The 12,121-nt window shown below is 41.0% G+C and overlaps 1 protein-coding gene across 6 annotated transcripts in view; it reads left to right on the forward strand.

Annotated features, from left to right (window-relative positions):
• Positions 1 to 12,121, forward strand: part of LOC138481500 (cytochrome c oxidase subunit 4 isoform 1, mitochondrial-like) — a 718,121-nt gene that overhangs the window by 91,623 nt on the left and 614,377 nt on the right. For 3 of the 6 annotated variants that reach the window (XM_069613687.1, XM_069613684.1, XM_069613685.1), the window contains one exon: positions 8,128 to 8,203. The exons of the other annotated variants lie outside the window; for them this stretch is intronic. The gene's annotated coding sequence lies outside the window, so the exon portion shown is untranslated. The remainder of the gene's footprint in view (positions 1 to 8,127; positions 8,204 to 12,121) is intronic. 6 annotated transcript variants of the gene reach the window in all.

The raw sequence follows: 12,121 nt of genomic DNA on the forward strand, positions 1-12,121 counted from the left end.
TTTATACCTGGTTTTGAATGATTTAACAAGCTCTTCGTTGGGTGGACATGGCACGTTGGCAATGTTTGTGTGCTCTGAACAGATTTGTGTGCAATTCCATGAGTATACACCTCGACGACATTAACAATAAGATCTTTCACAAAATCGAATTCCATTTTCTCATATACTGGTTTGACAACCCATTTTGTGCTTCTTTTCGTAAAGGCCATATTGTAGCGAAGCATCCCTAAGTTTCCTGCAGTCCTAGATTGTTCCCGGCCTACATTCTCGTTATGCGCTAATACTGCTAGTAAAGTCCTCGCTTTCATCCCTTGGATGCCGAAATGCAATATCTTTAGTCTGTACTTTAGGCACATATTGTGGAACACCTCCAAATCTCCAGTGTGACAGAATTCTGTGAGTCCCTTAAGATCTCTTGATAGAGGTTTATCAACCACAATCTTCTCAAGGGCTTTGTGTGGAGGTGAAGATGTGATCAACCACTTCTTCTTCCGTGCCTGCTCTGTGGACAAGAGGCCATGTTCACTTTGGTGGAAATGTTGGTTTTTTGTCTAGTGGTGAACGTTGAAACAGTGGTGCATTAGAGAGCGCCATTTTTCCAGTAGAATTTCCACAGACCCATCACCTGTTTTGGAGCTCCACCAAAGATGGTTGCTGAAATACTGGGACCATTGTGAAATACTTTCAAAACCTTTTTTTTCCCTGCCGCCAAGCTTTTTATATTTATTGATTTGGCAACATCTCTCATTGTCTTGGCTATTGAAACGTGTCTGTCCGTGGTATGAGGTCGATTTGCATTCCCCTCGATTGTAGATCTTCCATTGATTTTATAAAACCAAGTTTCTCAATGGCCACTGAGGATTTACATTGGGACACCTGCACGACCACCAAACTCACAATTTTCTTGCTTGCCATGTCCTGAAAATGGTAGGTGCAGTACTTAGCTGAAAATCCGGGGCTGTCACACTGTCCATTGCAGGCTAGCCTGAACTGTTTGTCGGCGAATGTAGTTTTAATAGCCAATTGTTCAATTTTCCAAGCTTCACTAATGGCAGGGAATAGATAATCATGTTGGTATTTGTAGTATTGCATTTTAGAAATGAGATTTAGTCCCACAAACTGAAAGAAACTGGATAACTTTGTGAAACTAGAGCCACTGAAAAGTAATGCTGCTGCACACAGTAGATTGCCAGCTGGCAGTTTCCCCAGCATCAGTTGAGCGGACCATGAAAATGTTTTATGCGCCTTTTCACAGGTGGCATGTATTTTGAGGTTACTGCCTTGTGTTAGACGAGTCACACTCACCAATGGCTTCCCACATACTTCCCCTCGCACTGAATGCACACAGTTCAGCATCTTTATAAGCTCCATCAAGCTGCTGTTGAATACTATGTATTTGGCCTCTTTTATTAGACTGTCATCCGGCAACACTGTTGTTTCGGACGGAACAGTTGTGGACATATCAGCTAAACTATACATACTGTAGTCGATATCTTTGTCTGTTTAGTCGGTCAATAGTGTTGATGCTTCATTCTCTGTCATTTCAACATCTGTTACTTGACCATGGATAGGAGAAAACCTCAATGTGGACTGTTTTTTGGGGGGCAATTTTTTGGCGGGTGTTGATTGTGTCAAGTGCTTATCTAGTAATGTTAAACTATCATCTATAAATTAAATTTCACCTTCCTCTGGCGGAGCAGGCGCATTGTAGCAATGGTCCAAAAACACTTTGCTGGATTCGCCGGTCATTTTAAATTCATTTTCTGGCCATTGGACATAGGCATCTCGAGTGTGAACACGTCGCGCCCCAATTAATAGTTCCTCCATGGTGAAAACAGTTTGGCAAGCAGCATCTGTCATTTGTATCGCTGTCTGTGTCTGCATAGTCCGTACTTCATCGGGCAACTACAGGACAGACAGGAAAAGTGATGTTCAGTGTAAACCCTAAATACAGTGTTGTACAATTTACATTAAAAAAACATATAATGAAGGCCTCAGCACAAAACAATTGCCAACAATATAAAGTGTTTATCACTAACCTTATTTTTATTTCTTTTCTTTGAAACCTTCTTTACTCTAACATCAACATCAGCAAGCTGGCTCACCGACTCAGATCCACGTCCCTCTGGTTCAATATACGGATCTTGTATAAATCCCTACAAAAAATAGTATCCATATAAAATAAGTCATTTGTATTACACATACAATTAGACCGACTTTCTTTCATTAGATGGTACTGTCAGTACGCATACCTCTGGCTCCTGATCAACTGCAAGGTCTGGTTCCGAAACAACTACAAGGGATAATGTAATTGTAGAGGACGCTTTAGCATCTCCCTGAAACACAGTACTTATATTAGTAAGGACGGAAATATTAGAAACTGGACACACAATTTGGAAAGACGACAATGGTACATATCAATAGTAAAGTACGAATGAAACATTGTGTAAAACAATTACATGATATGTAAATATGATCAGATTATCTCATCCAATTGTACTGTGAAGACCCATACCAATGGCACCGGATCTACTAAGAGGGATGTTGTTATTGTAGTCAACTCTTCAGCATCTCCCTGAAACACAATACTTGCATTAGTAAGGATGAAAATATTGGAAACTGGACACACATTTTGGAAAGACGACAAAGGTACATATCAATATCAAACCACGAAAAACATTGTGTAAAGCAATGATACTTTGCGAAAATATGATCACGTTATCTAGAATTCCGTGCTTAAAACCATTCTGGAACAGAATAGCTAGGTAAGATTACCTGATACGCGCTGGAAGTGGTTGATGACTCCAGGCAAGACATGGATGGTTGAATCTTGTTGCTTCATATTTGGTGGATAGTAATGGAGTAGTAAAAGGAAAGTATTATTCGATTTAGAAATTCCAACATTAAAAAGTGGCATGTAAGAACACCAAATACAAGAAAATTATGCTTATTTAAATGCATAATATAGCATAGTTATTTGTCCACATAAATCAATTTTCTATGTGGGTTCTAAAAAACAAGGACTGATGTTTAGCAAAATAGTCATTATTTAAACAGCTATTCAATCACATAAATATCGGAAGTATTATAAGTGACATTTACACTGAAAATACTGGCGTAAAGCTACATCCAGAAGCGTGTCTCACCTGTGGCGGCATGTGAACGGATAAAGTCGGAATAGCATTTGGTAGCAATTTTCGAGTTGTTCTCAGTTGATTCCTCTTTGTGTACAAGGATGTGTCGTACATATCCGGGTTGAAGTGCAGGCTGCAGATGCGGTATCAATGACCCCTCTTGTCCTCCAAGACTTGTTTGACTCTACTTTCAAGCTTTTCCGGTGGATATCCGCAATGTCTGACCCATTCTCTTATTCGATCAACAGTCTTAGGGAATATATGCATTGTAATGTCTTTGGATTTGTCATGAGTCTTTGAAGGGCAACCGAAAATAGAACATGCAGGCATTGTTGTAAATTCTGCAAAATAAAGGTCGACATGATTAGAAAATTATTTTGCATAAACATGTGAGAATTAATTAATTGGACCATACATTGTTCATTGCATGCTTTCTCTTGGACACCACAGCAAAACCAGTGCAACGTGTGCGGCTGTATTATTGGATACATTTCACAAACGATTCACTGATGTGTTGAAAATCAGAACATGTTATTCGCCCCTTGAATGTTCTATCGTGCATGAAAAGGAAACATGCTTATACTATAGACACGCTCCGCGAAGGATGCAATACCATGCCAATTGACATTGATGAAAAATGATATATCGATAACATAACAAAACATACTCAAATTAATAGCAGTGAGACAAATTGAAATAGCACTACTGAGTGTGTTACTTCGAAATAGATATAAAATGTACAAACGAAGGAGATATGATTAGGATACATGCCCTTACCTTGACCAACAAACAGTTAGATTCAGCAAGCCGAGTAATTAGTGGCAGGAGAACAGGGAGATGTTCACAGGTAGTACACTGACGAGTTCACTCCAAGCGGTCACAGAGTAGCACGTTCACGAGTTGACTTGCAGTGCTCAAAGATGTTCTCATGGTAAATATCAAGTGGTTTATAAGGAATACCAAAAAGGGGTGTTTTACTGAATGAATGACGTGTATATGTTGTGGTATTATTTGTATTGCAGGGGCGCGGCCTGCTTGAAGGGGAGCATGCCTGGAGACACGGGGTCTGAGGAGGCCATGTGAACAATGGCCCCTGGGCGTAACACACCTTTTGAAATGTACTTGGTGTTTGGCACCATGCCCGTTCGTGCCCCTGACAGCACCCCATGGCAGCGCACATCCACTGGTGCGAACTGCCTTTGATAGTGGAGGGGGGATGGATGGGCCGGGGACGTGCAGACAAGGCACTCGAACACTGCTGAATGGAGACACACTTATGTGGATTGCAGGGGCGCGGCCTGCTTGAAGGGGAGCATTCCTGGAGACACAGGGTCTGAGGAGGCCATGTGAACAATGGCCCCTGGGCGTAAGATACCTTTTGAAGTGTACATGGTGTTTGGCACCGTGCCCGTTCGCGCCTCTGACAGCGCACATCCACTGGTGCAAACTGCCTTTGATAGTGGAGGGGGGGGAGGATGGGCCATGGGCGTGCAGACAAGGCACGGAACACTTTGAAATGGAGACACACTTGATTTACTTAAAAAATGAAAGAAGCAATGATAAAAAATATGTTGTGTTTTATTTGGTTTCTTATTATGATGGCACAAAAATAATAAACATTGTAAAGGTCTGGTTGCAGCTCAGCGAGGGGAAAATCCCCTGTACTGACCGCTGTCACTGGGGAAAGTTTGTCTAATGGCAACAACGACACAGGCAGGTATTACTCGTCGAACGCGGTGTCCAAGCCTCCCATGAAGCCACCATGTGTACGAACGATAGGCCACCAGCTGGTACCAACTGTGAAAGAGAAAGATACAAACTGTTTTTAAATGACCAAGATAAGTGTATTAAACCTTAGTTGTCAATGACAAATCTTGTACCCAATGGCATCATTGCCAGGACAAATGCTAACTAGACACTGCACAATATTCAACGACTTTTATGCGACTTTGACTAGAGAATTGCAAGACTAAACTGATATGACAATGATATAGTGAAGTTACGAGAATATAAGGGACAACCATTAAATAGTAGTGGCCTAACTGACATCACAACCAGACTATACTTGCTCGTTACTTGGATTACGAGGCCGAATTGTTGCGCGAAGTTCGTGCATAAGCACCATCAAAATCCTCAACACGGACCGTGTGAGGCAGACTGCCGTGAAGTCTGGCAGCTCGGTAACGCATTGCGGCTGTGGATCGCCTTGCGATATGTAGGACAAGCATCCAGAGGTTTCTCGGCAGCAGCAGTTCTCCACCGCGGTTGGCATTAGCGTGCACCGATTGCAGGTACACCAGGTGGAAACACCGTCCATGCGACTAGGCCCAGGCTCTTCATCTGTTGAAACGTCCGCCCAACTGTTGTCCAAATCCCCATCGTTTACGCAGCTTTCTCTTTCCAGTAATTCCTCTTCAGAATACTCTGGCTCGTACAGATAGGGCATTATTGTTGCCATTGTGTGGCAAACAAACGAAAATAATTTATAGCGGTGGTACTGGTATCTGTTCACACGGGCTACAAGCAACGAAGGTAGCTGATCAGAGCACAGAAACGAGTCACAGAATACTCAAAGAAATACAGTCAGACGAATGGAATATAAAATCTGCTGTTGTGTGTTGTGAAACGGTCTGTTTATACTTATTGAGGAAAGAGGCTTCCTGCCGCTTCCATGGCAACACGTCATTAGCGGAGTAGTGAAATGTTGACACGAGACGTGCTTTGGTGTTGTGAAATGGGCGGTACGCGTCTAGTGATGTCAGGCTCAGGGGCGGGGGATGTGATTTAGTGCCGCGAACGCAGGTCACCCAGGGCGATGCGGCAAGTGATAGGATTATCACAAGATGGCCGCGCCTTGCTGTCTGATTTCGCTTGTGTTCAAGAGACAAAAACTCGGGTAAGGTGCATAGGAAATGTTTGTACGATCGATCGAATTATGGTTAAAAACACATGGCCGAACCATAGGGACAATAATATTTCTGACCGAACCATTCCTTTAACAAAGACATGATAAAATGGTAAGATAATGGAAGTGACAATAGTGAATATTAACCACTCAGGGAGTAACGTTAGATGAACAGATTAGATTGCTGCTGCTCATTCCTCCTTATCATGAAGTCCCCCGGTGTGTAATTTTAAAGAATAAATCAAAACATTTTCGCATTTTGCCAATGATGAAGCTATGTTGGTATTAAGATTAATTTTTTTGATTTGCGCAACTACAAACCATCTCAACTTTTCAACTGTGTGACCCTTCGCTATGGAATGGGGGACAAAAGGTGCTATAATGTTCCCTGTTCGATTTTTGACCTGTGTTCATTGATCCTGAAATGCACTGGGTGCTGCGTTTTGCCTATGTATATTATGGGTACTGAATGAAGAATGACATTGCAAATGTTATTGCTGTTAAGGCCAATCTTAATGGAACATGTACATTTCTTATTAGCAGATTATTCTGTTTGTTGGAATAGGGTCTCTCTATTGAAATATCGATCCCTTTTGAACATCAGCTTCCTTGTAAATGTGTGTAAGGCTTTGGCGCAGTTCCTTCTAGCTCTAAGGAACTGGCTATACACCTCAGCTTCTTTGTAAAAGTCTGTAAGATTAGTTTTAAGACTTATAGGATGCTGGCTTTGTTGGTGTATGATAGTATTCCTAACAGTTGGCTTGCGGTATAGAGCTAGTTGTCCTTGATGAAGAGAGAATGACATGGCATTCTGGCATGTTGGTGCATGATATTCAAAGGAACCATTGAATTCTCTGATGGGATGGACCACTTTTCTAATTTGGGGCCTTTTCTTTTTTAACTTTTATTTATTCACACTTGGCAAGAATACATCATTATGAACAGGTAATTAGCGTAGGGCAAAACAGTATCGAGCTTATAACAGTAGCACCAAGTAGTACATAGAATGAATAGTCACACAGGATAAAATAGGTAGCAATCATGTAGTGGTCCTCTATCTAGCCAGGTATGACCTGAAATCTCCCCAAATGTCATTGGGATGACTAACTCCGGGCAACAGAGTTATATATAGTTCCTCCATATCATTTTTAAAAATGTTTTTAATGTATTTGTTTATATCGCGCCAAAGCCTGCAGGCATCAGGGCATCATTGGCCCAAGTAACATCTATCAGCCACATCTGAAATGTAAGGGGCAGTTTATGCCCATCTCATCAAAATAGTTCTCTTGGCGAGTAACAAGCCCAAGTTTAAAAACCTGGGCTTAACCACACCAAATTTAATTGTGAAGCCCAGCACATGTTCCAAAGCTGTCAATAGCAACTGCACACCTAGTGTGGCCGAGAGCGTAGTGTCAACGGCCTGCCAGAAGGTATGTAGATTAGGGCAAGAACATAACATATGTAGCAGAGTCGCATCCTCAGCTTTACATCTAGGACAAACACTCTGCTTATGAGCTGAAATAGAGCTAACCTCGACAGATGGTAATACAGTCTATTTAAAATATTGAAATGTACAAACCTGTACTTCGAGTTTTAGGAAACCCACTTTTGATAGTGTGCAAAGCGTCTTCCATTGCCCATCTGAAAGCTCAGTCTGAAGATATTCGCACCCTGTAGAGCGAGTGGACTGACCAGGTTGCGTTCCAGGGACTGTATAAACTTACACAACATAGAAATGCTCTTCTTCACGCAGGGCGATTGTAGTATGTAAGACAAGCATGCATGTAACAGGGGTTCCTCTGGGAACATGGGTCAGTGAGCCTTCGCAGCAGCTCGCATATGCATGTATTGTAAGGCCTTTAATGCACCATCACCAACAACTAGCCTCACATCATCCCAGCGCACACAACAACCGTCTTCATATAAATGACCAATATTAAGGATGCCTGCTGCATGCCAACCTTTTTCAATATTGTTATCTACAGTGGTGTGGGAGGCAATATCGATAAGCCCCATAGAATTATGTGTGACGTAGTGTACAACGATGGTATTTAGCTTTAACTAAGTAGGAATTGTCTTTCCTTGCAGAGACTGAACCCAAGAAGAAAGATTTGTCTAGCTTGATTGGAGTAAACAGCCTTATTTGGAGATTACCAATACGGTGGTAAGAAATAGATTATATACTAACTCTGCTGTTCTTTGCATGACAAAGGGGTCCTAAAGAGACTGGCACCTTTTCAATTCAATTCATTTACCAACATAGAGACCCATTGTTTTCGTTAGATCACTGGTTACACCAGATGCGAAATACCTGAAAACTATAAATAGATCATACACGCCGTCAGAAGATTTCTGGAGCTTTTACCCAAAAGGTGATTAAATAAGCTTAAGGTGAATCTGCATGTGCCTGTACGTTTTGTAAGTTAAGAGTACATTTTTAAAGTTTTTTCAGCCACCTTTTTTTGTTAAATTGCAGCAATCTTTGCTGTAAAATGCCCCTGATGAAGAATATTGTATCTCGAAATGTGTTGGGATTCCCATTAAAGTAAAAACTGTGAAGAAGAAAAGAACATTCTGAGATTAATTTCCCTATGATGAATGTCTAAGTAGATACCTAGGTTATTTAAATAATTTTGTAACTCATACAGATGCGTAAAAAAACGGTGCTTGAATTAATGTCATGTGCTATATTTTATGGCCAAGTGAACAGTTGTGATATAGTCATAAGTGTGCCAAACCCGTGTTGCATGATTACCTTAGCTTAATCCTAGTTTAAGAGTTGGTTTCGCTTTGTTGTCAATCAATCACGTTTATCGGGAAGAAGTCCTCCCTATTAGAGAAACACGTTGTGAGCTACACTCAGTGTTATGCCAACAGGTACTCCTAGTCAAGCTGCATAATGCAGCCGAAGGTGCTTACGTCTGCAGTTCAGTCCGTCTGCCTCGACGAGCAGGTAGCGAGTGCTCGCGTCCGTTCTGTCTTTCGTTTTTAGTGTTGCCATGGTGATCCTGACGACGTCCCGCGTCCAGGATTGGACAAAGCGGGCGCGCCTCCAGTCCCACCCTCCATGACCATGTGAGGTCAGGACTGTTGGTCACCATGGCAACTCCTCGTACGTGCGAGCCTAGTTCGTGTAGCTGGACAGAGCGTCCATAGTTTTAGATAAAGACTCAGCCTTTGTTCATAGGCGTATAACAATGAGGCTCATAAATATATCAACATTAAAATATATTCACCTAAGGTCTTAGAGGCTATGCCGCAACGTATCCCCCCATTCCAAATCAATCGGGAGACGCATCACTGTTAAGTACGGTCTCTAGGACTTGGTGGCTGATAGCTGGTACTAAACGTATTGAACGTTCGAGCCTACTCTCTGTAATGGTTCTGTTCCTCTCTTGCCCATTTCCCCCCGTGGTCTATGCAGCCCAGGTGTACATAGCCAACGGGCAAATTATATACCATGCATGTTAATCGTGTTAAGGGGGCACTCGTCATGTTATAACGTATATGTCCGCATGCTTCATATATGCAATATAAAGAGAATCAGGTAAGCAACCCTACTGTTCAACCTGCTGTCAACCAAATTCACATGTGCAGTTTAAAGAAGCAAAGAGAAAAGGGTACAAAAAAACAACAAGAATAATCCTGATGATCCATCATATATATCGACCATATTCATTGCACACCTCAACCAATATTTACAGTTTTTAAAGTTTTTAAATTATTTAAAGAAAATGACTTAAACGATCAATCCTGTCAATCATAGTTTCCTACATCAAAACACACACATTTTTTTAAAAAAAAACAATTACTTATTCAGTTCTCTTGGTGTAAGTGTTCACACAATTTTAAAGAAAACGAGCAAAATTGATTTCTTCATTAAGTCCTCTTGGTGTTAGCGTTCCAAGCTTATCGATCCAGAAGGATTCCCTCTGGTCAAGTTTCTGTTGCAAATTCATATGTGGTTCCCTTTTCTTCACCACGTCTAGTATTTGGAATGTTATCTGGGATAGATTATGCTTCTTAGTATCCCAGTGCCACGCCACTGCAGAGTTTTTATTGTGATTACGTATACACGAGCGATGCTCGTTTCATCTCACTTTGGCCATGCGTGTAGATTGTCCCACAAAATATAGTCCAAAGGGACATTTTATGGAGTTAATGATGTTCTTAGAATTACATGTTTCAAAGTGCCTTAGTTTTATCTTTTCTCCCGTGTGTAGATGATTCACTACATTTCCTTTGGTTATGTATCCACAGTTGGTACAGTTAAGGCACGAAATGTTCCAGTTTTTGTCGTGTCCTTTTCAGAGTTGAGGCTCCTCATTTTCACCAGTCTATCCCTCACATTTTGGCTTCTTTTGTAGACAAATGTTGGCAATTCTTTAAAGAGTGAATCAACTCTTTTGTCTAGAGCTAGTGTACTCCAGTTCTTTCTGATCATTTCTTTAATTTGTTTGCTTTGTTGTGAAAATTTAGAGACAAACACCATAGGGGGTGTTCCTTCAGTTTTTTGCTGTGTTTTCAAAAGCTCCTCTCTCTCTTTGTGCTCCAATCTTGCCTATGATTCCTCAATTTCTTGTCTTCTTTATTAAGGTACTGTAAAATAAGTCTAAGACAACTTACCTCTTACTGTAGAAGTGCTTGTAACTTCCACAACTCACAAGCCTAATCAGCTTGTGGCCCTAAATTTGATTCTTCTTTTCATCAAAGACTCCTAAGAACTTGTGCAAAGACTTTTCCATTTACTTACCTGAAGTGCTGCATCTTATACAAATACTTTGGCCTATTAACTTTGGCATAGCCTATTGAATTGAATAACTCTTCTAAGTGCTACCTGAAAGTATTTGCCCTGCTTATGCCTATTTGTAATTTCTTGTGTTCTAATAACCTTTGCCTTTTACTTACTTTTAAAGAGTGTTCTGAATGCCAACAGTAAGGTATTAATGTCCCCAACACCCTTGTTACTGAAGTCACCTGTGGGTGTGGTTGTGTCTGTGGGCCATCCCAAAGGGGCCTTGTCTTCTTAAGAAGGCTTTATAACTGACTAATAAATACATTATTAATAGTTTATGCAAGAAACCTTTAGTGTAAGAGTTTATTTGAATACCTGTAACTGTGAATCTTTGTGTAACTTCACTACGGCTCACATTTTCCCTCTTGAGATAAGCCTGGCTGCTCAACACGCTACCAAACTGTGTAGTACAAGCTTATACCAAAGGCTGGGTTGCCTATACCTGTAGTCATAGTTGTTTGTAGTGTTCCCAGAGGGTACTGCATTCAAACCTTGCCTAACACTGGTGGCAGGTGGTGAGGATATATTGTAGAGTTGTTGCATTCAGAGTTTGCTTTACTTTGTTCCAATAATAACCTTCACAAGGCTAAGCCCCACTAGAAAAGCAATTGTAACATGCCAGATATGGATATCTTCAGACAGGAAGCCCTGATCATTTTGACAGTAGAGCAACTGAAAGACATGTGTAAGGTCAGGTCTATCCCTATTAAGTTAAAGGAAAGAAACATGAACTTATTGCAAGATTGTTAGAAAATCAAAGTCTGCGTAGTAGGCCTGTCACACATACCATACCAGGAAATGTGGAAAACGATGAGGATGATAATGATTCAGTGTCTAACTCTAATATTGTTGAAGAGTCAGAAGAGTTAGAGGAGTCTCAGGAAGAGAGCCCCTCTTTACCTGAACAAGCTCTTAGGCCTCAATCTTTAGCCACAGGGATTGTACCAGGTCCAGTACTGAGTCCAGAATTTGTCTCTCTTGAAAAAATTAGACTTGAGTTAGAGTTTAAAAGATTACAAATCCAAGCTGAAGCCAAACATAATGATCTCAAACTAAGGGAAATGGAATTACAGCATGCTCTTGAAATGAAGACATTGTCTATTTAGAATGTTACTATCCCAGAATCTTCTAGGTCTTCCAGTCCTAGGAGACCTTGCATGCCTAAGGAAGCTATGAGTATGTATGAGGTTGTACTTGATATTTTGGATTGGTTGGGTGATTTTGAATATAACTATGGGATTCAGGGTTTCACAGGGAATCAGTTGATTCCTTGGCTTTTGTCTAGGC

Source organism: Ambystoma mexicanum, chromosome 5p, assembly GCF_040938575.1.
Source record: "Ambystoma mexicanum isolate Mex_15411 chromosome 5p, UKY_AmexF1_1, whole genome shotgun sequence".
Classification (NCBI taxonomy): Eukaryota; Metazoa; Chordata; class Amphibia; order Caudata; family Ambystomatidae; genus Ambystoma; species Ambystoma mexicanum.